This window comes from Marmota flaviventris, chromosome 14 (genome assembly GCF_047511675.1).
Source record: "Marmota flaviventris isolate mMarFla1 chromosome 14, mMarFla1.hap1, whole genome shotgun sequence".
Lineage (NCBI taxonomy): Eukaryota > Metazoa > Chordata > Mammalia > Rodentia > Sciuridae > Marmota > Marmota flaviventris.
Genome location: NC_092511.1, coordinates 21,500,468 through 21,523,144, shown reverse-complemented (window position 1 = coordinate 21,523,144; position 22,677 = coordinate 21,500,468). Strand labels below are relative to the sequence as shown.

Sequence of the window (22,677 nt, the reverse complement as noted above, 5' to 3'; positions counted from 1 at the left end):
ATAAATGAAATCTTTGCTGGTTATGAATAATCAATGGGTTTGTCTGCAAACTGCAAAAGATCTTCATATTCTTTTTTTGTTTTGTTTTTAAATATTTATTTTTTAGTTGTAATTGAACACAATACCTTTATTTTATTTATTTTTATGAGGTGCTGAGGATCAAACCCAGGGCCTTGCAAGTGCTAGGCAAGCACTCTACTGAGCCACAACCCCAGCCCCAAGATCTTCATATTTGAAAGGACAGATTATATTCTGAGGGCTTAACTCTGAATAGGCTGTGTATAATCACTGTGTGCGAAATGACAAGGGAGAGATCTGCATGTGAAGCTGCACCTTAAGGTCACCTGGTCAGCAGAGGCCTGCCCTGAAAACAAAGTGGCAGTCCTGCAGAAAGATGGCATTTCCCTTGACAAGGCTGCTATGAGAAGAAATCTTAGGTGTATGTGTATTTGTGTGCTGCTTAAAAAAAAAATGGAAAATAGAATTTTTTCCTTCTAATCGTTGACATATGTAAAGAAGCCTCTGGAAGAAGCCCCTGGAAGCTATTTTTGCCAGTCTATGAAATTCAGAATGTCAAGATTGTAGGCTGAGGGGGGCTGGGGTTGTGGCTCAGCGGTAGTGCACTTGCCTGGCATGTGTGAGGGCCTGGGTTCGATTTTCAGCACTGCATATAAATAAATAAAATAAAGGTCTATCAACAACTAAAAAAAAAAATCTTAAAAAAAATATGGCAGGCTGAGGATTTCCATGTGTGCACGCATGTACACTTACACATTTCTTGCTGAAGGAAGTGGGCCTTCATGCTGGACCTCTTAGTGGGGAAGGGGGAGGTTGAGCTTCCCATGGGGTACTTGGGTCAGTGCAGTCAATGGGAAGAGGGCGGCACTACAATGTGCAGCAGCAGAATGAATGGCCACGCTGCCCAGCACGGATCACAAAGGCCAGAGATGAAGATCAATCAATCCTTGCTAAAAACATCTCATGGCTGTGTGGTACAAAGGCACATTTTGCTTTGGTATGTAATTTCCTCACTACTTAACTGCAAAAGTATATCAGAATTGAATTCTAGTGCTCTTTTTAAATGGGAGCTGAGTCACAGGTACCTCGATGCCTTGATGCTCTGTCTGCAGACTAAAGTGGATGACTCATGTCTGTAAAATTCTGAGAGAAAGTACCAACCGACCCCTTGCTTAGTCATCTTTTGCATGGATGCTGGGTTCATGAGCTCTGTAAACTATAATGAGCGATCTAGCCTTTTACCATCTCTTTATTCTTTTCTAAACAGTACAAATTACATCTCTAAAAATAACCTCATCTACGCAAGTGAGTCACTTTGACCTAACAAGCTTCCACAAGTAGTTACCCAGCTAAATTGTAATATTTACTTGTGAAGGTACAAATCTTGTTGTCATATTAGCCCCCATTTTTCTGTCCTTTTTCTTTTCTTTGTAATAAAAATTTGGTTGACTGGGAAAAAGATTTCATCGATGTTTTAAAGCAAATATGGTTTACTCCTAACCTTTGACATGAACTAGGGTATGGGGTTCGAGTGGAGGAAGGAATTCTTTGAAAGTACTTCCTAACAGCTTGTGGAAACTAGAATTTTAATATTTTCAGGCAAAGATTAATCAAAGACTTTCATTTCAGTGAGGAGTACATCCTGGCTATTGAAAGAGAAGAATTAGTAATTCTGTTTACTTTAAAATCCTGAACTGTAAATTTATGACATTTTGGACAAAAGACCTAGCCACGCTAATAAATGCATATGTATTAAATATTCATCTTTGCTGTCCCAGGAGCTGATCCCGCACCACACCCTGAATTCTCTAGACATACAACTAAGCTTTGGTACTCCACCCGTTTACTGTGTAGCTTTCCAACCCTCAGGCCTGCCCACTGGCCTTCAGCTTGCCTTTCTGAGCCTGGCATTGCCAGCGCTCACCAGCCCCACCCCAGGCATGTCCTAGTTAGGCAATAAGTACAATCTGGGGCAGAAGCTGGTTACCTGCATGGGGCTTATACCTTCATAAATTAGGGAGTGATACCAAAATATCACAGCACTGTTCATGTACAGTGTTAATGTACACTTGGCTCCAGTGACAGCAAACTGGCAAGGTTTCTCATTCGTGTTTAGCCAGGAATGGAATTACTGATACCACCAAGCCTAGAAACTTGCACTGCTGTTCCAGTTTCTCCTCTAAGGGATCAGAACTTCTGGACTCATTCAGATGGTCATGTGAACAGTCTTTCCCAGTTACTGGTGTGCTTAAGAATACACAGATGAAATCATGGGTCCTGCTGAAAATCCCCCAGGAAGTGGGCAGCAGAGTCTACTGTCTGGCATCTGCCAGGGTATAGGAGGAGTCACCTAAGTCCCTCCAACTCCTGTTCACTTGACTTTATCCAACAAGGTCAGTCAGAGTCACCTGAGTTCAGCTCCTCAGCAGCATGAGTAGCACCCCTGCTGTGGCACCTACTGTAGCATGTTGCATCTGGTCACTTCTGCAAGGTCTTTGCTGATTTAGCCTTGGTCCCCAGTCCAGCTGTGGCCTGTTCACCATACCCAGGAGCAGTTCACCTCATGTCCATGCTCCACTGTGTGCTCTGCCACACTCCCCATGGGGACACAAGGTTTGGTGGCTTGTAACCTCTCTAAGCTTCTTATTGCAAAACAGGGAGAACCATGTACATCTCAGGGTTGCGATAGTGAAAGGACTCTATGCATCTAGGTGCTGTGTAGACTGCAAGGTGCTGGGATCCCCAGCTCTCCATCTTCAGCAAGCAGTGGCTGTGACCCTGCCAATTGCTCACCATGGTGCACAACATGGTGCACACTAATACCTTAAAACATGATTCAGACTTACTTTTGGATCTCAGTGAGCAAATGAACCAGAACAATGAAGCCAACACACATGGTAACTAAAGGACCATCCAAGATGATGTATGCTAGAACCTCATAATTATGGTATTCAGATCAAGTGTTTGTTACTGGGTGGGAAGGTGCTCAGGTTAAAGAACAAAACTGGAGACATGTTCAAGAAAGATGAGGAGGTCAAAGAGACACAAGGAGGGTCAGAGTAAGATGCAGCTGTGCAGGAGAGAAGCCTGCTGGGCCGGGGAGGTCTCCTGAGGGGCCAGGGATGATGGTGGTATCTTGATAGGATAAATATAGTGGCAGAATACAAGAGCTAGCCAGTAAAAATAACCCTGGAGTGAGTGACTGGGTATTAACTGGTGTGTTTGCCATGGGAGTTGCAAACACAAGAATAACTAACACCTTGCATTTCTAAAGCATGTGATAGGTTCCAATTTGCTTTCATGATATAATTCTCATGATTATATCAGTCAAGATAAGTTGCAATTCCATTCCACAGATGAAGAGACAGAATCTCAGGGACAGTATGTGATGAGGCTGAGAACCTAATCTGTTTTTTGTTTTCTTTTTCCCCTCTTATATTGAGGGTTGAACACAGGGTCTCATACATGCTAGGCTATACTAAGCTACATCCCTGATTCTTTTTCTTTTTTGAGACAGGGTCTTGCTAAGTTGTTTAGGCCCTCACCAAGTTGCTGAGGCTGGCCTTGAACTTGCAATCCTCCTGCCTCAGCCTTCTGAGGAGTCAGGATTACAGGCGTGCGCCACCTTGGCCAGCCTAACCCAGTTTTCTCACTGTGGGATGAGTGTTCTTTCTGCCATCTGTGCAGTTCTCAAAACTAGCTTTGCAGCAGCCTTGACTAGGAAGCTGTTTCTAAAACATGCAAGTTTGGCAACTAACCTCCCCCCACTCCTTTTGGATTCATGGTGGAGGGGAGGGGAGGAAGCGGGTCAGAGTTTTTCAAGGCTCTGGGGGGTTCTGATGCAGCACTGGGGCAGGAGCCACTGCATGACACCACACTGCACCGAGTGATGCCTGAGTAAACAGACGGACAGGAGGGAAGGAGAAACAACATACCATCCCAAGGTTCAGAGCCTCGGTTCCCAGGAGTCCAGTCCTGCCATTAAAAGCTGGGTGGAGCAGAGGTTCAGTTTAGGGAATTGGATGAGAGCTCTTTCCCACACCAGCTCCACGAGCCTGTGTCAGCTCTCTTTTCTCCTCACCAGCCAGAGCAGAGCAATCGTGTGGCGTTCCAGAAGACTGTGGCTGTGAGGACAACTTCCTGAGGCAAGGGCGCTGCCCTCTCCCCACTCCAGGAGAGGCTTGGTGCTGCAGGGCCCTCTCCCCAGCTCTCCTGTCTCAGGGGCTGTGTTAATCATTTCACTCAAGATCAAATGGCACATCTGTGAAGTCATCCCCAGCTTCCTGGAGCAAAGAGAGGTCCCTTCTGGTCCCCACAGGACTGATAGACAATGAGCAACGTGACACCATTTGGATCATCTTGTACTTTCTACATGACAGGGGCTCTGTAACTATTTGTTTATCTTGGGGAGCCCTCTGCAGTCAATCTCAATGCCTCCTTCTCAGCTTTCTGCTACTCTATCATCCTTTGGAGAAATGCAAACTTCTATTAAAACCATACTGCATTTGACTGTTCTGACTTATACTGAGGTCTGAATTCTTGAGCTGGGCCAAACTTGTGTTCTTACCTTGAGCCTTTTTCTAAGCAAAAAGGTGCTACTTTTTATTATATAGGGTTCCAGCCTCTGCTCCACTTTCCTTCCCTCAAGCTAAAAGTTTGAGAGGATTTTCCCTTAATGGTCATTTCCCATGGGTTATCCAAATTACTAAACTCAGCTGACACATTTCCAAACCCCAAACGAAAACCTTGACATTTCCTTCAGTGTTCACAATTTTATTGTGGATAAATGATTTCTATCAGGCTTTTCAATTACAGTTTTGAACATGGTGTGGCCCTAGACCCATGTTGCTCCTTTTGTGTGTAAACTGGTCTAAATCATAGAAAGAATCTCTCATCTTCTGTTCATCACACCATACTCTGCCTTCAAAGCGGGATCTTAAAATCACCTCCTCTTGGATACTTTCCCAAAAGAATTCTCACAATTTTCTACCAGCCAACACAACTCTCCCTACCCATCCCCTCCCAAAATGTTTCTGTACCTGTACTTTCCTTCTTTCTACACACAGGCAAACAGGAAGTTAGTGCCCTTGAAAGTAGAAACCACCTCTAGATTCTACCAATTGCCTGAACTGACTGAGTGATCATCTGAGGTGGTTAACTGTGACTGAGTCACATAAACATCATAAGCTAAGATAATTATCAAGATGGAGCACAAATACACACAATGAAATCTAAGAACCCATTTTAAACCTACCATGTTCAAAGTGATATGTGGAGTTGTCTGATATTACATCGTCTAGCTAATCTGTCTGGATGGCCCTTTCTTTTTTAACTAACAGCTCCATCAAGGATGGATCTAGAGTGATACATGCCTTCTGTATTTATCTAAAATACTTTTTAAAACCATGGGATTCTTTTGATTTGATATGTCAGTGGACTACTCCCTGTAAAGGATATTGAAGGGGCTTGCTTCCTCCATATATCTCTCAAAATTTATTTTAAAACAACAATAAACTACCTGAAGATTGTGACCAAGTCATGTCACTAGAGTTGCAAGTGCAACAGTCCCTGTGAGGGCAGTGTCCTGAGGAGAGGAGGTCATGCTGGGTCACTACCTGGGTGGGGAGACTTGAAGGAACAACTCCCTGATGCGACAGGAAGTTACCCTGGTCCAGCTTCAAGCCCCACCAAATCAAATACACCCAATCACCTTGCATTTACCAAAATCTCCTCCATTGGGGTATTGGGTGAATAAACTGTTCTAAATCTTAAAATCACCTCCCGGGGCAAAGGGTCCCCTCAGGACTGCTGGGCCCATGTTCTTCCAATGAAGTCCACATATGCAGGGCAGCTGCCTCATCGCCAACTCTGCTAGACCATTCAAGCATTTCATGCAGCTCTAACTGTGTTTATGGATGTCCATCTTCCCAACTAGGAAAACTAAGTAAGATACTCCATATCCTCTTTTGTCTCCAACTTTCTGGAACATAATCTGTACATGTCAACTCAGTGAGCCTGCATCCCCTGCAGACCCGATTCCCGAATCCCAGAGAAATAGGGCAAGATCATAACACTAAAGGATCGAGAAATAACAGTGTTGCATTGTTGAGTGAGTAAGCAGAACAGAAAGGTAAGCAGAACAGAAAGACTTGAGTTTGAATTAGGACATCTGGGACCTGGTTTAAATCCAGTTCTGCATTTATCACCCGTGGGATCTTAAGTGAGTTACTAAACCTCCTTGCTTTCTACCTTTCCAGTTGTAGAATGGCAATTATGATTTTTATCTTGAAGTGTTTCATAAATGACAGCTAATAGTACGATTGGATTGAGGGCCAAGATTCTGTCTCTTCCACAGAAGTAGCAGAAGATATCAACAGACCAAAGATTCATGACATCCGGGTGAATAACAGGCTGGCTCTTGGGTCCGACAAGGGTAGTTATCTGGTCCAGATATGATCAAATACAGTAGTGGCTAAAACCTTCTCCAACTCATAAAGACCTTAGGGTGAGGATGAAGGTGCCAGATACCACCATTTAAAGCATTTCTTCCTAGATCTGGTCCCCTTTATTTTGGAGATAATTTAAAAATTATTTTCCAGAATGGCAAGACATAATGATTTTCTGACTTTAAGTTTCATCAGGGAGGGCCCATATCTTATTCATTCACCCGACAGTGTGCCTTGCCCAAGACAGGTGTACAATAAAATAATTTCTAATTGAATTATAATAGTGGTTAACCCTGTTTCCCAGAAGAGAGTGGAAAACTGCATACATATTATAAATAATGCCAAGGCAATATCCCTTCCAGCATTTTCATAATATGACAGTTAGCCAAGTACGATGAGTACTATTAGTCAAATACAATTGGAGCCCCTGAGTGATCTTCAATGCTAAAGAAGGAGAAGAAGAGGGAAAAGAAAAAGACCATAAAACAAAAATCCAAAATATCTCAAGATAATTTTTACTGACTAGCCCAGGTTTGTTTTTAATCTTTCCATAGCTCACATCTGTGGCCTCCCTTTTATGGGCTCTGGAGCTATAAATCTGAAAAAAGATAGATAAGGTAGGAACCTTGTTAAACAAAATCCCCACCAAAATGACAAACATTCAAACAGGAGTGGCTTGCCTTTTATCTCGTCACCACCCAGTTTTGACGGAGCCTGTTTCCCTCTTACAAAGGGTCTGCTGTCTGTGAAGTGAACATTTTACCCAGGAGACCAAAAGTCACTCCCCAACTAGGTATTTCCCAAAGGACTTGTACTGTATGTTCCAGAGAGTGGTTGCTGAGCTAACTATCTGGGTTGCCATAAAATGCCTTGATTTTTATCTATGGTCGAACAGATTGGGCTTTTTGATAACCTCAGTCCATTTCCATGGAAATGTGGGTATGCATCCAGATGCTGACTCATTCCGGGTGCAGAAAGCACAGAATCCCCTACAGAGGTGGAGAATGCAAAGGCCCAAACTTCCAAGACCAGAGGAGAAGGGGGGAGAGGATAAGAAAAAGCAGCAAACCCCAGGGCTTTCTAGATTGATTATTTACAGACAGTTGCTCGCAGCCAGCTAAGGGAGATCACTGCTGGCAACTATTAGAGTGGTGGGTCATTTAGGTCTTTCACTTTAAGATAAAAGAGATTTTGCATGTTTACTAAGTTATTTGGTTACTCTGGAAGTTGGGCATGCACCTCTGGTGATATCTGTATAGCAATTACTTCTGTTTGTTACAAGCCTCAACTTTGGTCTGCTGAAATGCTGGATTTGGTTGCATCTTTGTAGATATGAGACACTTTTTAAGGGATGGTTACTGAGTGGATCTAGATAGGTAAGACTTGCATGTCCTCAGAAAGGATCTCAATACAGTTTCTGCAGGACCCCTCTGCAGGGAAAAGATCTCCACAGTAGATATCACGACAGACCCTGAAGGCAACAGAATCAATGGATGAGTGTAAATGATTCATGCAAACTGCAGAACTAGACAGGATTATGACCTGGGCACTGGGGCTAGCATTTGATCTTAGGTCCAGCAACAGAGTGGGTTCCTTCCACAGCTTTAGGAAAATCAATAAATAAGAATCATCTTTTCCAGTGATGGGGCTGTTCCTTGCTACATTCTTACAACTGATACAGATTTATTTTTATCACTACTAATTATATTGCTTAAGTTAATTCTTTCAAAAATCACTGTGCATTATTTGATACATATCAGAGACTACTTTTAACCCACACATACACATCACTTAAATGAGGATTTCTGGAGTCCTAAATAATAAATTGTTAGATTTTTATCTGTTTTGGACTTTTTATATATAATAATTCTACCAGGTTGAATGTCTCCTCTAGCTTCCTCTTTTCAGTTAACATTTGGTTTCTAATAGTTCGTCTTCATTGTGAGTACACATAGTCTGTCATTTTCACAGTTGTTAAAAGACTGTGACTGGATAACACTATTTATCCTTTCCCATCTGGTAACATCTGGGTTTCCTCTAGTTTTTAACCACAACTTATGAGGCTTCCTTGATTATTCTTGAACATTTGCTCATCAACATCTCTTCCTTTTCCTCCTGGGTACAGCCTTCTTCAGTGAGGTGGAGCCATATGACTGAATTTTGGCTGATGGACTGTGTGGGAGGAATCCATGCCGCTTTCATCCTCGCCCTACCACACCTGACACGCCAGCCTGAAGCAGAGGGAGTGGTGGAGGATGCCGAGGCCACAGGGGCTGGGGGGACCACTAAAGAGAAGAAGCTGGGCCCCAGAAGTCCTGCAGGAAGCAGACCCCCTGCTGGCCACCACTGAACTGATATCACAAGAAATAAACCTTTACTGTGTTAGCTGCAGAGGATGGGCTTGCTTGCTAACGCTGACAGACTTTCCTAATACAACCTCCATTTCAAAATATGTGTGTGTCTGTGTATGTGTGTATGTGTGTGTTTGTCTAAGATGTTGTCAGAGCTGGTGGTCAGGGAGGTCTCTGCCTCATGTATTGAGGGCAAATGACGTGCTGTGGTGACAAAATGGCGTCAGGAGGGAATCCTTATAGTGGTGAGTTGTTCTGCCTCTTGATTGCCTAGGTGTCAATATCCTGCTTGTTGATATTATGTCACGGTTGTTGACATAATAGGTAAAAGGTACACAGACTCTGTATTATTTTCTTATACTTACATGTGAAACTGTAATTACCTTAAAATAAAAAGTTTTTTAAAAACCATTTACTATGTTTTTTGGTAAATACCAAGAAATATTAACAAAACTATGGAGGGCAGTTTCTCCCTTGTTTTTGAAAAACAGAAAGTGGCATCAAGACAAGAGGAGCCTTAAGACTTAGATGTCTGACTCAATGTCAACAGTTACCTTTGGTTTGTTCCCTTAAAAACAAGGACAATATCCGCCCTGTCCACTTCATGGGGTTTGGGAAGATCAAATGGAATGAGATGATAAATGGGAAAGTACTTTGAAATGTGTAAGGTCTTATTACTGATATTAAGAGACATTTCTAATAACAATTGGGAAACAACAGAAGCATGTCATAAATATAAGTTTATTAGTGAAGAGTGTAAAGTTGAAGGTTCTGGCCTTCTATTATCTCAGCACCACTGTGGAGGGGAGGTTAGGAACCACACAAGACGTAGCAAAGCATGGAAAGGACTCATTCCAGGTGCAGGTGGGGTGTGTCCTAGGCTACTTTTCATATAAGAAAGAAGAAAACTAACAATATATGCTTGGCTTTCTCTCATCTGAAAGGCTAAATTTTAGAAAGAACAAAGTGATGAGAAAAGGAACAGAGAAGAAGGGACAGGGGTGAGAGTGAAGGGACACTGTGCATTATAAACACTGAAGTGAATATACTGCTGTTCAATATACAAAAAATATAAAAAGGAACATTCTTAGGAGAGCCCATATATTTGGGGGTGGGAAGGAGAAGGACAGCTACTTTTTTGTTTTTCTTAGTTCTAGGAACATAAAAGTTAGCTGAGTATTATCACAAGAGTGTACACATGTGAGTGGGAATGTGTGTGTACGTCTATGTGTGTGCATGAATAAACCTGCATGTGCCAGAGAATCATGGCTATGAACTATCTCTTTGTCCCTCAATGTCACAGAGATCCAGGACTCTTGGAGAAAGGACACTGCAGTAACTACCCTGCTTTTCAGTTTTTCTGCCTCTCTGGTTACCTTGTTTAAGAATACCAACCCATTTAATTGTATTATTACCATCTATGAGGCTGGTGGAGCTCTGACAGAGCAAAAGAAACAGAAGCTAAGGTCTTCTTTGCTATGACTACTATGTAGCACATACTTGGGTCATATGTGGCTTAAAAAACAATGTTCTCTCAGAATATCAAAGCTAAAGCCAGGTTGTTTCAAAGGATTTTCTAGTGGTTAAAAGAATCAAACTTGAAAAGCTGAAATCAAGAAGCAATTCTTTCTGATTTGGTTGGTTTTCTGTAGCCCCGTGGCCTCTGGAATGATGAAAACAACGTATGGTGTTGGAATAAACTGCCTTTGAACATGAGGGTGTATGGTCTCCTTCTGTTTACTCTCTGTGGAGTCCACTGAGTCTGCAATCTTGGGCTGTTCACCTCCCAGAAGAACGAAGCTTTTGAAGTATTGTGTCTCCTTGGTGAGAAGCCAACAGAGCTTGTTTTCATCTTATAAATACAGTGTTCAAGCCCCGTGCCACTGAAATGGCCTCTACCTTCTCATTGACTGGCTGTGGTAGAACACTGGAATTGAGGGGTTTGACCCACTCAGGTCTTCCAACATAAAACAAAGGCAATGTCATTTGGAGATGCTTTTGATTGAGACCACAATTCATTTCTGAGGTCTCAATCAAACAAGAGCTTAAGGATAAACTTTGCAAATTCTTTTAACTTGTCTGACACAGGAGACAGTTTACAATACATGAGGTTTCCAAGCATATAGCCAGATGAAAAATGAAGAATATTAGTTCAGCCAAAGAGATTAAAGGGGGAGGGGGGTCAATGTTCATTGGGAAAAGCCTCAGGGCCTTGGAATATGTTAGGCTGTGAGTGTCTCTAAGGAAAGGACTCTCATCCAGCTCAGCATCTTTAGTGATCAGTAGGACACAGGACACAAAGAATAGGTTTAAATGTTCAGAGTTCAATTCTGCTTTCACCTGAGGGTGCAGAAGGCAACCCATCGCTATAAAAGTCAAGGCCTTTAAAACTAAAGAAGGCTCAATTTCATACCTGAAAGACTATCTGAGAAAATGCTTGGAACTCAACTTACAGCTTCTTGGGAAACAAAGCTGCATGTAGACAATGGTCTACATCAGGATTGCACGGCCCTTGACATCCAAAATTCGAATGTAATTGCTGGTTGCCTGGCCTCAGTCACACTGATAGATTCCTTTGGGCAATTATCTTTACTAGGCTCACCTGTATGCAAAGTTTGCTGATCTTGGGCAGGTACTATGGTTTCCCTGGAGACAGGGAATCCTTAATCCACCTTTTCAACACTGTAGAGTTCAAAAGACTGACAGTACAATGGGACAGTTTCACAGAGGCGGGGTTGGGGATGGGCAGAGGCCAGCACTGGGGAAGCCCCAGAGCACCTCATTTGAAGAAAGGAACTGGAACTGAGGATCCCTACCCAGCATATATATAGAGGTTGGGGTTCTCCTGACCACATCTCTATGTAGGACCCTCTCACCGGGCAGAGGGAGTGTTGGCTGTACGGTGCTTGCCAACCTCTTTCAAATCATGATACTTAACCAGAAGTGATATTATTTTATGGCACACTAGGAAAAATGAGAGGCTGGCAGGATACTGACTGAGGGCTCCAGCTCCCCCAGGGACTGACAGGAGAGAGTAGCCTATCCTTAACCCAGCAGTGGGCCCCAGATCATGGACTAGGGGGCTTTGGTGAACTGTTGAGAACGAGAGATCTGGAATCAGGGCTCTGTTCAAATGCTGTTTCAACTTCTGAGTATTGGACTTCTAGCAAGGGTTTTACTTTCCTCTTCTGTAACATGGGACTAACAAGCAGCTCGACTTTATGGGGCTCTTGAGAGAATGAAATGTAAAGTACTTAGCATAGGACTCTGCACATAATGAATAAAGTGGTATTATTGATATATATCAATGATATTAACTTTTATTGGAAGTCACTTTTTATCTTTCCAGTGACCTGTGAGTGAGAATTAATTAAATGAGAAAAAACCAAATTGGGTCTGAGGAAGTGCTGCCAGTAAGATGCCTTCCTGATGACGAAATATGGTTTTTTATTTTTTTGCCTGTGGTTAAAATAATAAAATTTACCATTTTAACCAGTAGCATGAAGTACATCCACAGTGTTGAGCAACAATCACCACTACCCAGCCCAGAACTTTTTTACCACCCCAAACTGAAATTCCATATCCCATTCCTCTTCTGCCCAGCTCCCCAAAACACATTCTACCATTCTCCTTTCTACCCCTATGAACTGGTCAACTCTCATTACCTCATATAAGTGGAGCTACACTGCATTTGTCCTTGGGTGAGATGAACTGTTTAGATACCCCCTTCACTTTCCTTCCAATGGAGGGAAAGGGTTGAAGTTTAGCCAAAGATCATTGTAGTCTAGAAGCCACTCCCCAAAACTCTTTGAGTACTTTAAATAACAGTGCATTGTTGTTTAGATATGTTTAGACTGTGAGGCATTTCAGAGCAGATATCACCTGGTATCTTTGAGTCTGGTATTGCCTGATGCAGAGCAGTGCTCAATGCATAGTGAACAAAGGGATAAATGGACACACAAATGAATAGACCCCCGGTATAGATCAGTTCTGGAGGATACTGGAGGGAGGGAAGGAAGGAAGGAGAGGAGGAGGAGGGAGGCAGCAGGCAAGCAGGCAGGCACACTGAAAAGGAAGAAGTAGAACCATTTTTTTTCTAGATGATATGAGCACATACATAAAAATCCTAAGGAATCTACTGAAGGTCAATACACAAAAATCAGCTGTGTTTTTATATATTAACAATGAACAATGAGAATATGAAAATTAAGAAAACTCCATTCACTGTAGCTTGAAAATATACTTAAGAATTAATTGAACAAAAGATGTACAAGACCTATATACTGACAACTATAAAACATTGCTATGAGAAATTATAGATGATCAAAATAAATGGAAACGTATACCATGTTCATAAATGGTGTTAACAAGTAAGTTTTATATCTCTACATAACAACTTATTTTTCTTTTTTAAAATTAAATTATTTATTTATTCTAATTTGTTATTCATGATGGCAGAATGCAATTCATTTTATATTACGCATATAGAACATAATTTTTCAAGTCACTGATTGTACACAAACTATTTTCACACCCTATGTGTCTTCATACATATACTCCCTCCCCTTTGCCCTATCTAAAGTTCTTCCATTCCTCCCATGCTCCTCCCTGCAATTGCCATTATGAGTCAGCATTCCCATATCAAAGAAAATATTCGGCCTTTGCTTTTTTGGGATTGGCTTACTTCACTTAGCATGATATTCTCTAACTCCATCTATTTACCTGCAAATGTCATGATTTTATTCTCTTTTAATGCTGAGTAATGTTCCATTATATGTATGCACCAAATTTTCCCTATCCATTCATCTACTGAAGGGCATCTGGGTTGGTTCCACAATTTAGCTATTGTGAATTGTGCTGTTATAAACACTGATGTGGTTGTGACCCTGTAATACACTGTTTTTAAGTCCTTTGGGTATAAACCAAGGAGTGGGATAGCTGGGTCAGATGGTGGTTCCATTCCCAGTTTTCCAAGGAATCTCCATACTGCTTTCCAGATTGGTTGCACCAATTTGCAGTCCCACCAGCAATGTATGAGTGTGTCTTATTCTTCTCATCCTTGCCAACTCTTATTGTTGTTTGTATTCTTGATAACTGCCCTTTTGACTGGAGTGAGATGAACTCTTAGAGTAGTTTTGATTTGCATTTCTCTAATTGTTAGAGATGTTGAACAGTTTTTCGTATATGTTGATTGATTGTATATCATCTTCTGAGAAGTGTCTGTTCAGTTCCTTGGCCCATTTATTGATGGGATTATTTATTTTTTTTGGGTTAAGTTTTTTGAGTTCTTAATATATCCTAGAGATTAGTGCTGTATTTGATGTGCTTGTGGTAAAGATTTGCTCCCATTCTGTAGGCTCTCTATTTACCTCACTAATTGATTGTTTCTTTTGCTGAGAAGAAGCTTTTTAGTTTGAATCCATCTCATTTATTGATTCTTGGTTTTAATTCTTACACTATAGGAGTCTCATTAAGGAAGCTGGGTCCTAACCTACATGATTTGGGCCTACTTTTTCTTCCATTAGGCGCAAGGTCTCTGTCCTAGTGCCTAAGTCTTTGATCCACTTTGAGTTGAGTTTTGCACATGGTGTGAGAGAGAGAGGTTTAATTTCATTTTGTTACATGTGGATTTCCAGTTTTCCCACACCATTAGTTGAAGAGGCTCTCTTTTCTCCAATGAACGTTTTTGGTGCCTTTATCTCATATAACTGTAGTTATGTGGGTTTGTCTCTGTGCCCTCTATTCTGTACCATTGGTCTACAAGTCTATTTTGGTGCCAATACCATGCTGTTTTTATTACTATTGCTCTTTTGTATAGCTTAAGGTCTGGAATAGTAATGCCACCAGCTTCATTCTTCTTGCTAAGGATTGCTTTGGCTTTTCTGGGTCTCTTATTTTCCAGATGAATTTCATGATTGCTTTTTCTATTTCTATGAGGAATGTCATTGGGATTTTGATTGGGATTGCATTAAATCTGTATAGTGCTTTTGTTAGCATGGTCGTTTTGACAATATTAATTCTGCCTATCCAAGAACAAGATAGATTTTTCCATCTTCTAAAGTCTTCTTTAATTTCTTTCTTTAGTGTGCTGTAGTTTTTATCATAGAGGTCTTTCACCTCTTTTGTTAAGTTTATTCCTAAGTATTTTATTTTATTTTTTTTTGAGGCTATTGTAAATGAGGTGGGTTTCCTAGTTTCTCTTTCAGAGGATTTATGGGTGTTGATTTTATTTATATCCAGCTACTTTGCTGAATTCATTTATTACAACTTATTTTTCTTAATCAAACCTTTAATAAGGGTTGGGGTTGTGGCTCCTTGGTAGAGCGCTCACCTAGCATGTGTGGCGCACCGAGTTCAATCTTCAATACCACATAAAAATAAATAAATAAACCTTTAATAAATCATATATTTGTAAATCAATAAATAATATACATGTACCAAACCTAAAAAGTTAGACAAGACTACATTAGTAATCAATGTACATAAAAAATGACTCCATTTGCAGGGTTGAATGCTGAGTAAACAGCATTTGTGGCATGTATTCACCCTGAATGTATATCATTTATGACTCTGATTAGAAAGGATGGATTTTCCTTAGTCCATCCCTTCTTCCTTACTGAAGTCCTGCAAATTCCAAATTAATGAAGCTTTACTGTATTCAAAAACTGCCAAAGCTAAAGCATTAATCCCTTCAGGTATTTGTTTCCTACTTACATATGTATAGATGAGGGATCCTTGGGGGTGCTGGTGCTTTTGTTTTTGAAATTTAAACCAACAGTGTATTATAGTAGCTGACTATGAAAATTATCCTTTAGTTCCATTCTACAATCCAGTTGATTTTAATGTCCTATCCTGGGTATGTACAATTGTCATACATGGGATAAAAATACTGCTTTGCTGAGGTTTCTTATTTAATTATAATCAAGAAGATAATCTATGTAGTCTGAGAGATCATTTTAGAATGCCATGTTCTGACCTTGTCTTTCTTGAAGAAAAGTGATGCATGCTTTCTGGATAATTTAGAGAGAAGTTACAACCTTTCCAGCTAGGTTTAAAACAAACAGTTCTGTTTATAAAACTTTTCTGAATTAATCTTCCTGAATTCACTGGTTTCTAAAACTGGCCTTAAACCTAAGTATAAAACCTAGGGAACTATGGAGAACCACACAACCTAGCCCAAGAAGGTGTTTCAAAGTGTCTTAAGAGTTGTTTTTCAAATTAAAGGAACAATAGAGCCCATGAAATTCTGAAATTAGAAGCACATCATAGCTTTTTAAAGATATGCTAAAAGTGTTTAATATAATGAGTTTCTTTGTCATATGATATATGTAATTTATATTTTTTGCAGTGCTAGCTGGAGATCAAACCCAGGGCCTTATGCATGTAAAAATCTGAAGAACAGATCCACGGCTGGGGATGTAGCTCAGTGGTACAGCACCTGCCTGGCATGCACAAGGCCCTAGGGAGGGCAGGTAGGAGGGAAAGAAGGGAAAGGGGAAGAGAAGAGAAAAGAAGAAGAATGAAGCAAAGAAAAAAAGGAAGGAGGAAAGAAAGAATCTATAGGATTGACCCAAGAGGCCTTTGGTACAAAAAATGTTAACTCCTGAGATAGATGTCTTCTAATTGCCTATTTCAGTGCTAAGAATTCTACTAAAAAGGAAGCATAACATATAGATGTAAGATGTTGACTTCCATTGGTCTAGGGTGAAGTGATGTTCTTAATAGTTTCTTAACCATATTTCCTTAATTAAACTATGGGAAAGGAAAATGAGTAGTGATGTCCATTATTTGGGACCATAGCTCTTTGAATCCTGACTGTATCCTGACTGAACAAATCTACATTAAAAACCACATTTAAGACAAACAGGGAAGTTTGAAGCAGACAGGAATTAGGTGATAGTAAAAACGAAATGTAACAATGTTATTGTGGATATACTGTATCCTTTAAAAAAAACTTTCCCTGTTAGAAAAACATGTTAAAGTATTTATAAGTGACATGATATGATATTCACATTTGCTTCAAAATATTCCAGAAAATAAAAATACTAAATTAAATTAAAAAGGAGGGAAGAAGCAAATAAACAAGGTAGATAAAACTACAATAAGAGTGATAAGCACATGTGGGTTCATTATATTTTTCTCCCTACTTTTGTGTTAGTTTCAAATTTCTATGTTAAAAGGTTTTGTGTTATTGTTATTGTTGGTTTGTTGTTTAGAAAGATCCACAGGCACTCTAGATAGATCCAGTCCACAAAACTGTTTGGATTCTACTTAAAAACAAACAAACAGGGGCAGGGGATAACAGCTGAACTAGTTGTTACCACCACTGAGGAAAAAATCCAGCCTCACGTCTCACTGTCTTTGGCTGGTAATGTCTTTGATGAGATGTCTACTCATATTCTTCAGAGATGAGGATAGTCTCCACATCTCTGTATGTGGTTCCACATTGACCCTCTGCTCTTGTTCTTGGGGCTTACAGGTTCTCTTGTGATGCTCTAAGGATTTTGAAAATCACTACACACACTTGGCTTGCAGTCAACCAACTATCTGAAGTAGTATCAGAATACAGTTTAGCACATGGGATCTGGAATTAGTTTCTGGATTTTAAATCCTAAGTGTCACTCAATCTTGCTGTGCCAGTTTTATCCTTTGTAACATGAGGTAATCTGGTTATTACCCTCAGAAAGATGCTGGAAGGATTAAATAATAATATATAAAATATGGAGAACAGTGTTTTGGGGCACAGTATACAATGAATACCTGTTAACCATCATCACCATTATCTTCTATACCATGAGTGCCTATAATCCCAGCTACTCAGGAGGCTGAGGCAGGAGTTCAAGGCCAACCTCTACAACTTAGTGTGACCCCTGTCTCAAAATAAAAAGATTTGAGATGTAGTGCAGTGGCAGAGAGCTTTCCCAGCATGCGTGAGGCCCTGGGTTCAATCCCTCAGGACTGCAAAAAAAAAAAAGCTCATTCTTCACCAGTGTCAGTAATACTTTAATATTAATTATAAGAAAAGGTTTTCCTGAGCTACATCAATATTGTAAATTATACTTTATTTCACTGAGTAAGATGCCTTCTCTGATTATAATGTTAATTTGCTGGGGATTGAACTCAGGGTGATCTACTACTGAGCACCATCTCCAGTCCTTTTTATTTATTTTCAGATAGGGTCTCTCACTAAGTTGCTTAGGCTGGCCTTGAACCCTGTCCCCTTAGTGCCTGTAATTACAGGATAGCTACATTTTAAAGTCAAAATCTCTGAAGGTTTTCATGACCTTTTTTTTTTTTTAATCATAAAAACTCACTTTTGTGATTACTTTAATGCATAATTACAACTGAAAAGACTCACACAACATAAGAACGTGGGGGGGGGGGGCGATATCACTGCATCATTGTGCATGTGATTTACAAGTCCTTCCCCAGAAGAAATCCTTTAAGATCTTTAAAAAGATGCCAAGTAAATCCAAGGTATTATAATAAAGAAAATATCCCCAATGAAGATTAATGAAATAAATTTTCATCCCCATGTCAGAACTCGTAAAGCAAACTTTTAAAAAGTAAATTCTAAAGATGAAAACTAAGTTTCAGTTTGAATCAAAACACTGGTATTGGTTGCTAAAGGATCTGAACTCTTCTGAGCTGTGAACTCTGAGCGGGGCGTGCCGGTGTATGTAATCAAAAATGAAAACCACTTGGCCTAGTAGGGTTAACCACCTTCAAGGAAGGAATAAAAATTAACCAAAGTGTTTTAAATATCAAAAGAACCCAGTAGTTCTTATACTCAGAGCAAAAAGACATTTGGAAAGATCATCTTTTATCTTTTCCATATTCTTTATCATTTTTAAACCATAAAGAGAACTGACTAGTTTCACTTCTTGTTCATAATCAATTTTAGTTCCTGATGCTTTGATAGTTAATATTAATACTAGAATCTTTTTTGTATCCCTGATATGAGGTAAAGATACTAGTACTAGAATATTAATTTTTTGTTTTGCCTTTTTGTGTGTGTGTGTTCCTTTGCTGTCCTGGGATCAAAAGGCAGAGACTCACACATGCTAGGCAAGTGGTCTACCTTGAACCCAGCCCTTTATACTTTTCACAGACTGGGTTTAAAACAAACTTCAATACCCACATTGTGTTCCTAATTTTAATCGCTACCAATTCTGCTGTGCTCTTCAAACATATTCATTTCATTAAAAAGTGATCTGTATCCAAAAAAGTGAGTTTTGAGAAACATTACAGTTTTGGTTTTACTGATTATCTAGTAGCACTCTTGTTTGCTGACTATTAATATGCTGCAAGGTTGTTGTAGAACATTGTTGCAGTGGCAAGGAGACGAAAGGCCACACCATTTTGCCAGGAATTGAGTGGCTGCTGTCATGATGGCCTGCCTCTTAGTGGTTGAGGTGACGGTAGAACATCAATGCAGATAATTTCCTGGGTTATACTAGGAATCATGGAGCCTGACAAATTTGGAGCTTGGAAGGGGCATTTGCGGCAATAAACAGAAGCCTCTGATTTTTACTTAAAATTTCAAAAGCTGTCCTGATTTCTAATTTATTGGCCTTGATTAAGGAAAGAATTATTTAAATGATGAGCAGAATTAGTCTGAAGTTGTCCATTTCCTCTAGCTTAAAAAAGTCCTACAAGAAATTGAGCCCTCTGAAAAACAAAATAACTATTTGCAGTTCTTAATGTAAACTTAGAACGAATGAACAAGAGAATGAACAGAGAGAAAAATAAAGACAGATACAAAAAGAACATTAAGAAAATCTGTGTCAATATTAATCATTAAAATCAATTAAAAAATCAGAGGAAGAAACTCAGAATTCAGGGAGCCTGCATCCAGCTGTAAGACAGAGTGTCAGAGCAACCCAAGTCCTGCAAAGGAATGCTGGGAAATATAAAATAGAAATATAAAATATAAAAAGAATATTTTTCTCTTTTCTTCTTTTAAAAATATAAGATGTTTTATATAAATAATAGATACCTATTGTGTTTACACTCTAGTGCTTATTGATGTAGCTACCAAATAAAAAATTAATAGCACAAATTAGGGGGAGGAAAAGAAACAAAAGATGTTATGTTTCACCAAAATTAATTCACTATTAACCTGAAGTAGATTGTTAGGTTAAAGATGTGCATTGCACAAACAGACCATAACACAATAATTCTGGGTGACTTTAACACACCTCTTTCACCACTGGATAGATCTTTCAAACAAAAACTAAACAAAGAAACCACAGAACTCAAAAATATAATCAATAACTTAGGCTTAACAGACATATATAGACTATTTCATCCATCAATGAGTGAATACACTTTCTTCTCAGCAGCACATGGAGTCTTCTCTAAAACAGACCATATATTATGCCACAAAACAACTTCGCAAATACAAAAAAGTTGAGATACTATCCTGCATTCTATCAGATTATAATGGAATGAAATTAGAAATCAATGATAAAATAAAATATAAAAGCTACACCAATACCTGGAGACTAAATTGCAGAAGACATCAAAGAGGAGATTAAATAATTATCAGAGGCGGGTTGGGGTTGTGGCTCAGCGGTAAAGCGCTCACCTAGCATGTGCGAGGCCCTGGGTTCGATCCTCAGCACCACATAAAAATAAGTAAAATAAAGGTATTGTGTACAACTAAAGAATAAATATTTAAAAAAATTCTTAGAGGTAAAGGAGAATACTGATAAAACATATCAAAATCTCTGGGACACTATGAAGGCAGTACTAAGAGGAAAGTTCATTGCATGGAGTTCATTCCTTAAAAGAAAAAGTCAACAAATAAATGACTGAACATTACATCTCAGAGAATCTACATCCTGGGAGCAAATTTTCACCCCTCACACATCAGAGCACTAATCTCTAGAGTATATAAAGAACTCAAAAAGCTAAACATCAAAAAAACAAATAACCCAATCAACAAATGGGCCAAGGACCTGAACAGACACTTCTCAGAAGAGGATATACAATTAATCAACAAATATATAAAAAATGTTCATCATCTCTAGCAATTAGAGAAATGCAAATCACAACTACTCTAAGATATCATCTCACTCCAGTCAGAATGGCAGCTATTATGAAGACAAACAACAGTAAGTGTTGGCGAGGATGTGGGGAAAAAGGTATACTCATACATTGCTGGTTGGACTTCAAATTGATGCAGCCAATAGGAAAGCAGTATGGAGATTCCTTGGAAATCTGGGAATGGAATCACCATTTGACCCAACTATCCCTCTCCTCGGTCTATACCCACAAGACTTAAAAACAGCATACTTTATATATAAACAGAGATAAGAAACATTGTGGTATATATGTGTAATAAGAATTGTAATGCACTCCGCTATCATTTTTTAAAAAAAACAATTAAAAAAATTAAACACAGCATACTACAGGAACATAGCCACATCAATGTTTATAGCACCACAATTCACAATAGCTAAACTGTGGAGCCAATCTAGATGTCCTTCAGTGGATGAGTGGATTAAAAAAATGTGGCATATATACACAATGGAATTTTACTCAGCAATAAAAGAGAATAAAATCATGGCATTTGCAGGTAAATGGATAGCGTTGGAGAAGATAATGTAAGTGAAGTTAGCCAATCCCAAAAAAACAAATGCTGAATGTTTTCTCTGATATAAGGAGGCTGACTCATAGTGAGTAGGGAGGGGGAGCGTGGGAGGAATAAATGAATTCTAGATAGGGAAGAGGGGTGGGAGGGAAAAAGAGAGGGCAGGGGATTAGCAAGAATGGTGGAATGTGATAGACATCATTATCCAAAGTACATGTATGAAGACATGAATTGGTGTCAACATACTTTATATACAACCCGAAATATGAAAAATTGTGCTGTATATGTATATGTAATGTATTCTGCTGTCATTTATTTTTTTTTTAAAAATCAATAAAAAATAATCAGAGCTAAAATTAATGCAATTGAAACAAAAAAGAATTGAAAAATCTGATAAACTAAAAAGTTGGTTCTTTTGAAATAAATAAAATTGATAACCTTTACCATGCTAATGAAGAGAAGGAGAGAGAAAACTCAAATTACTAACATCTGTGATGAAAAAGGAAATATCATGACAGACACTAAAGAAATACATAAAATAATTACAAATTATTTTGAAAATTTTTACTCCAAAGAATATATAATATTGAAGGCATTGACAAATTTCTAGAGTAATATGATTTGCCCAAATTGAATCAGGATGATATAAACAAGTTAAACAAGATCAATTTCAAGTAATGAAACAGAAGATGCCATCAGAAGCCTATCAACCAAGAAAAGCCTAGGATCCGATGAATGTATAGCTGAGTTCTATAAGACTATCAAAGGAGAACTAATACCAATACTCTTCAAATTATTCCATAAAATAAAAAAAGGGGGAACACTTCCAAACTCATTCTATGAGACCAATATCACCCTGATTCCAAAACCACACAAAGACACATCAAAGAAAGAAAACTTCAGACCAGTATCTCTAATGAACATAGATGCAAAAATTCTCAATAATAATTCTGGCAAACCGAATACAAAAACATATCAAAAGATAGTGCACCATGATCATGTGGGATTCATCCCAGGGATGCAAGGTTGGTTCAACATAAGGAAATCAATAAGTGTAATTCATCACACCAACAGACTTAAAGATAAGAATCATATGATCTTCTCAATAGAGGCAGAAAAAGCATTTGACAAAATATAGCACCCCTTTAGTGTTCAAAACACTAGAAAAACTAGAGATAATAGGAACATATCTCAACATCATAAAAGCTATATATTCTAAGCCCAAGGTCAAAATCATTCTAAATGGAGAAAAATTGAAAGCATT

The 22,677-nt window shown here is 39.1% G+C and overlaps 1 protein-coding gene across 2 annotated transcripts in view; it reads right to left on the bottom strand.

Annotated features, from left to right (window-relative positions):
• Babam2 (BRISC and BRCA1 A complex member 2) overlaps positions 1 to 22,677 on the bottom strand; it is a 395,729-nt gene that overhangs the window by 47,428 nt on the left and 325,624 nt on the right. The window lies entirely within an intron of this gene.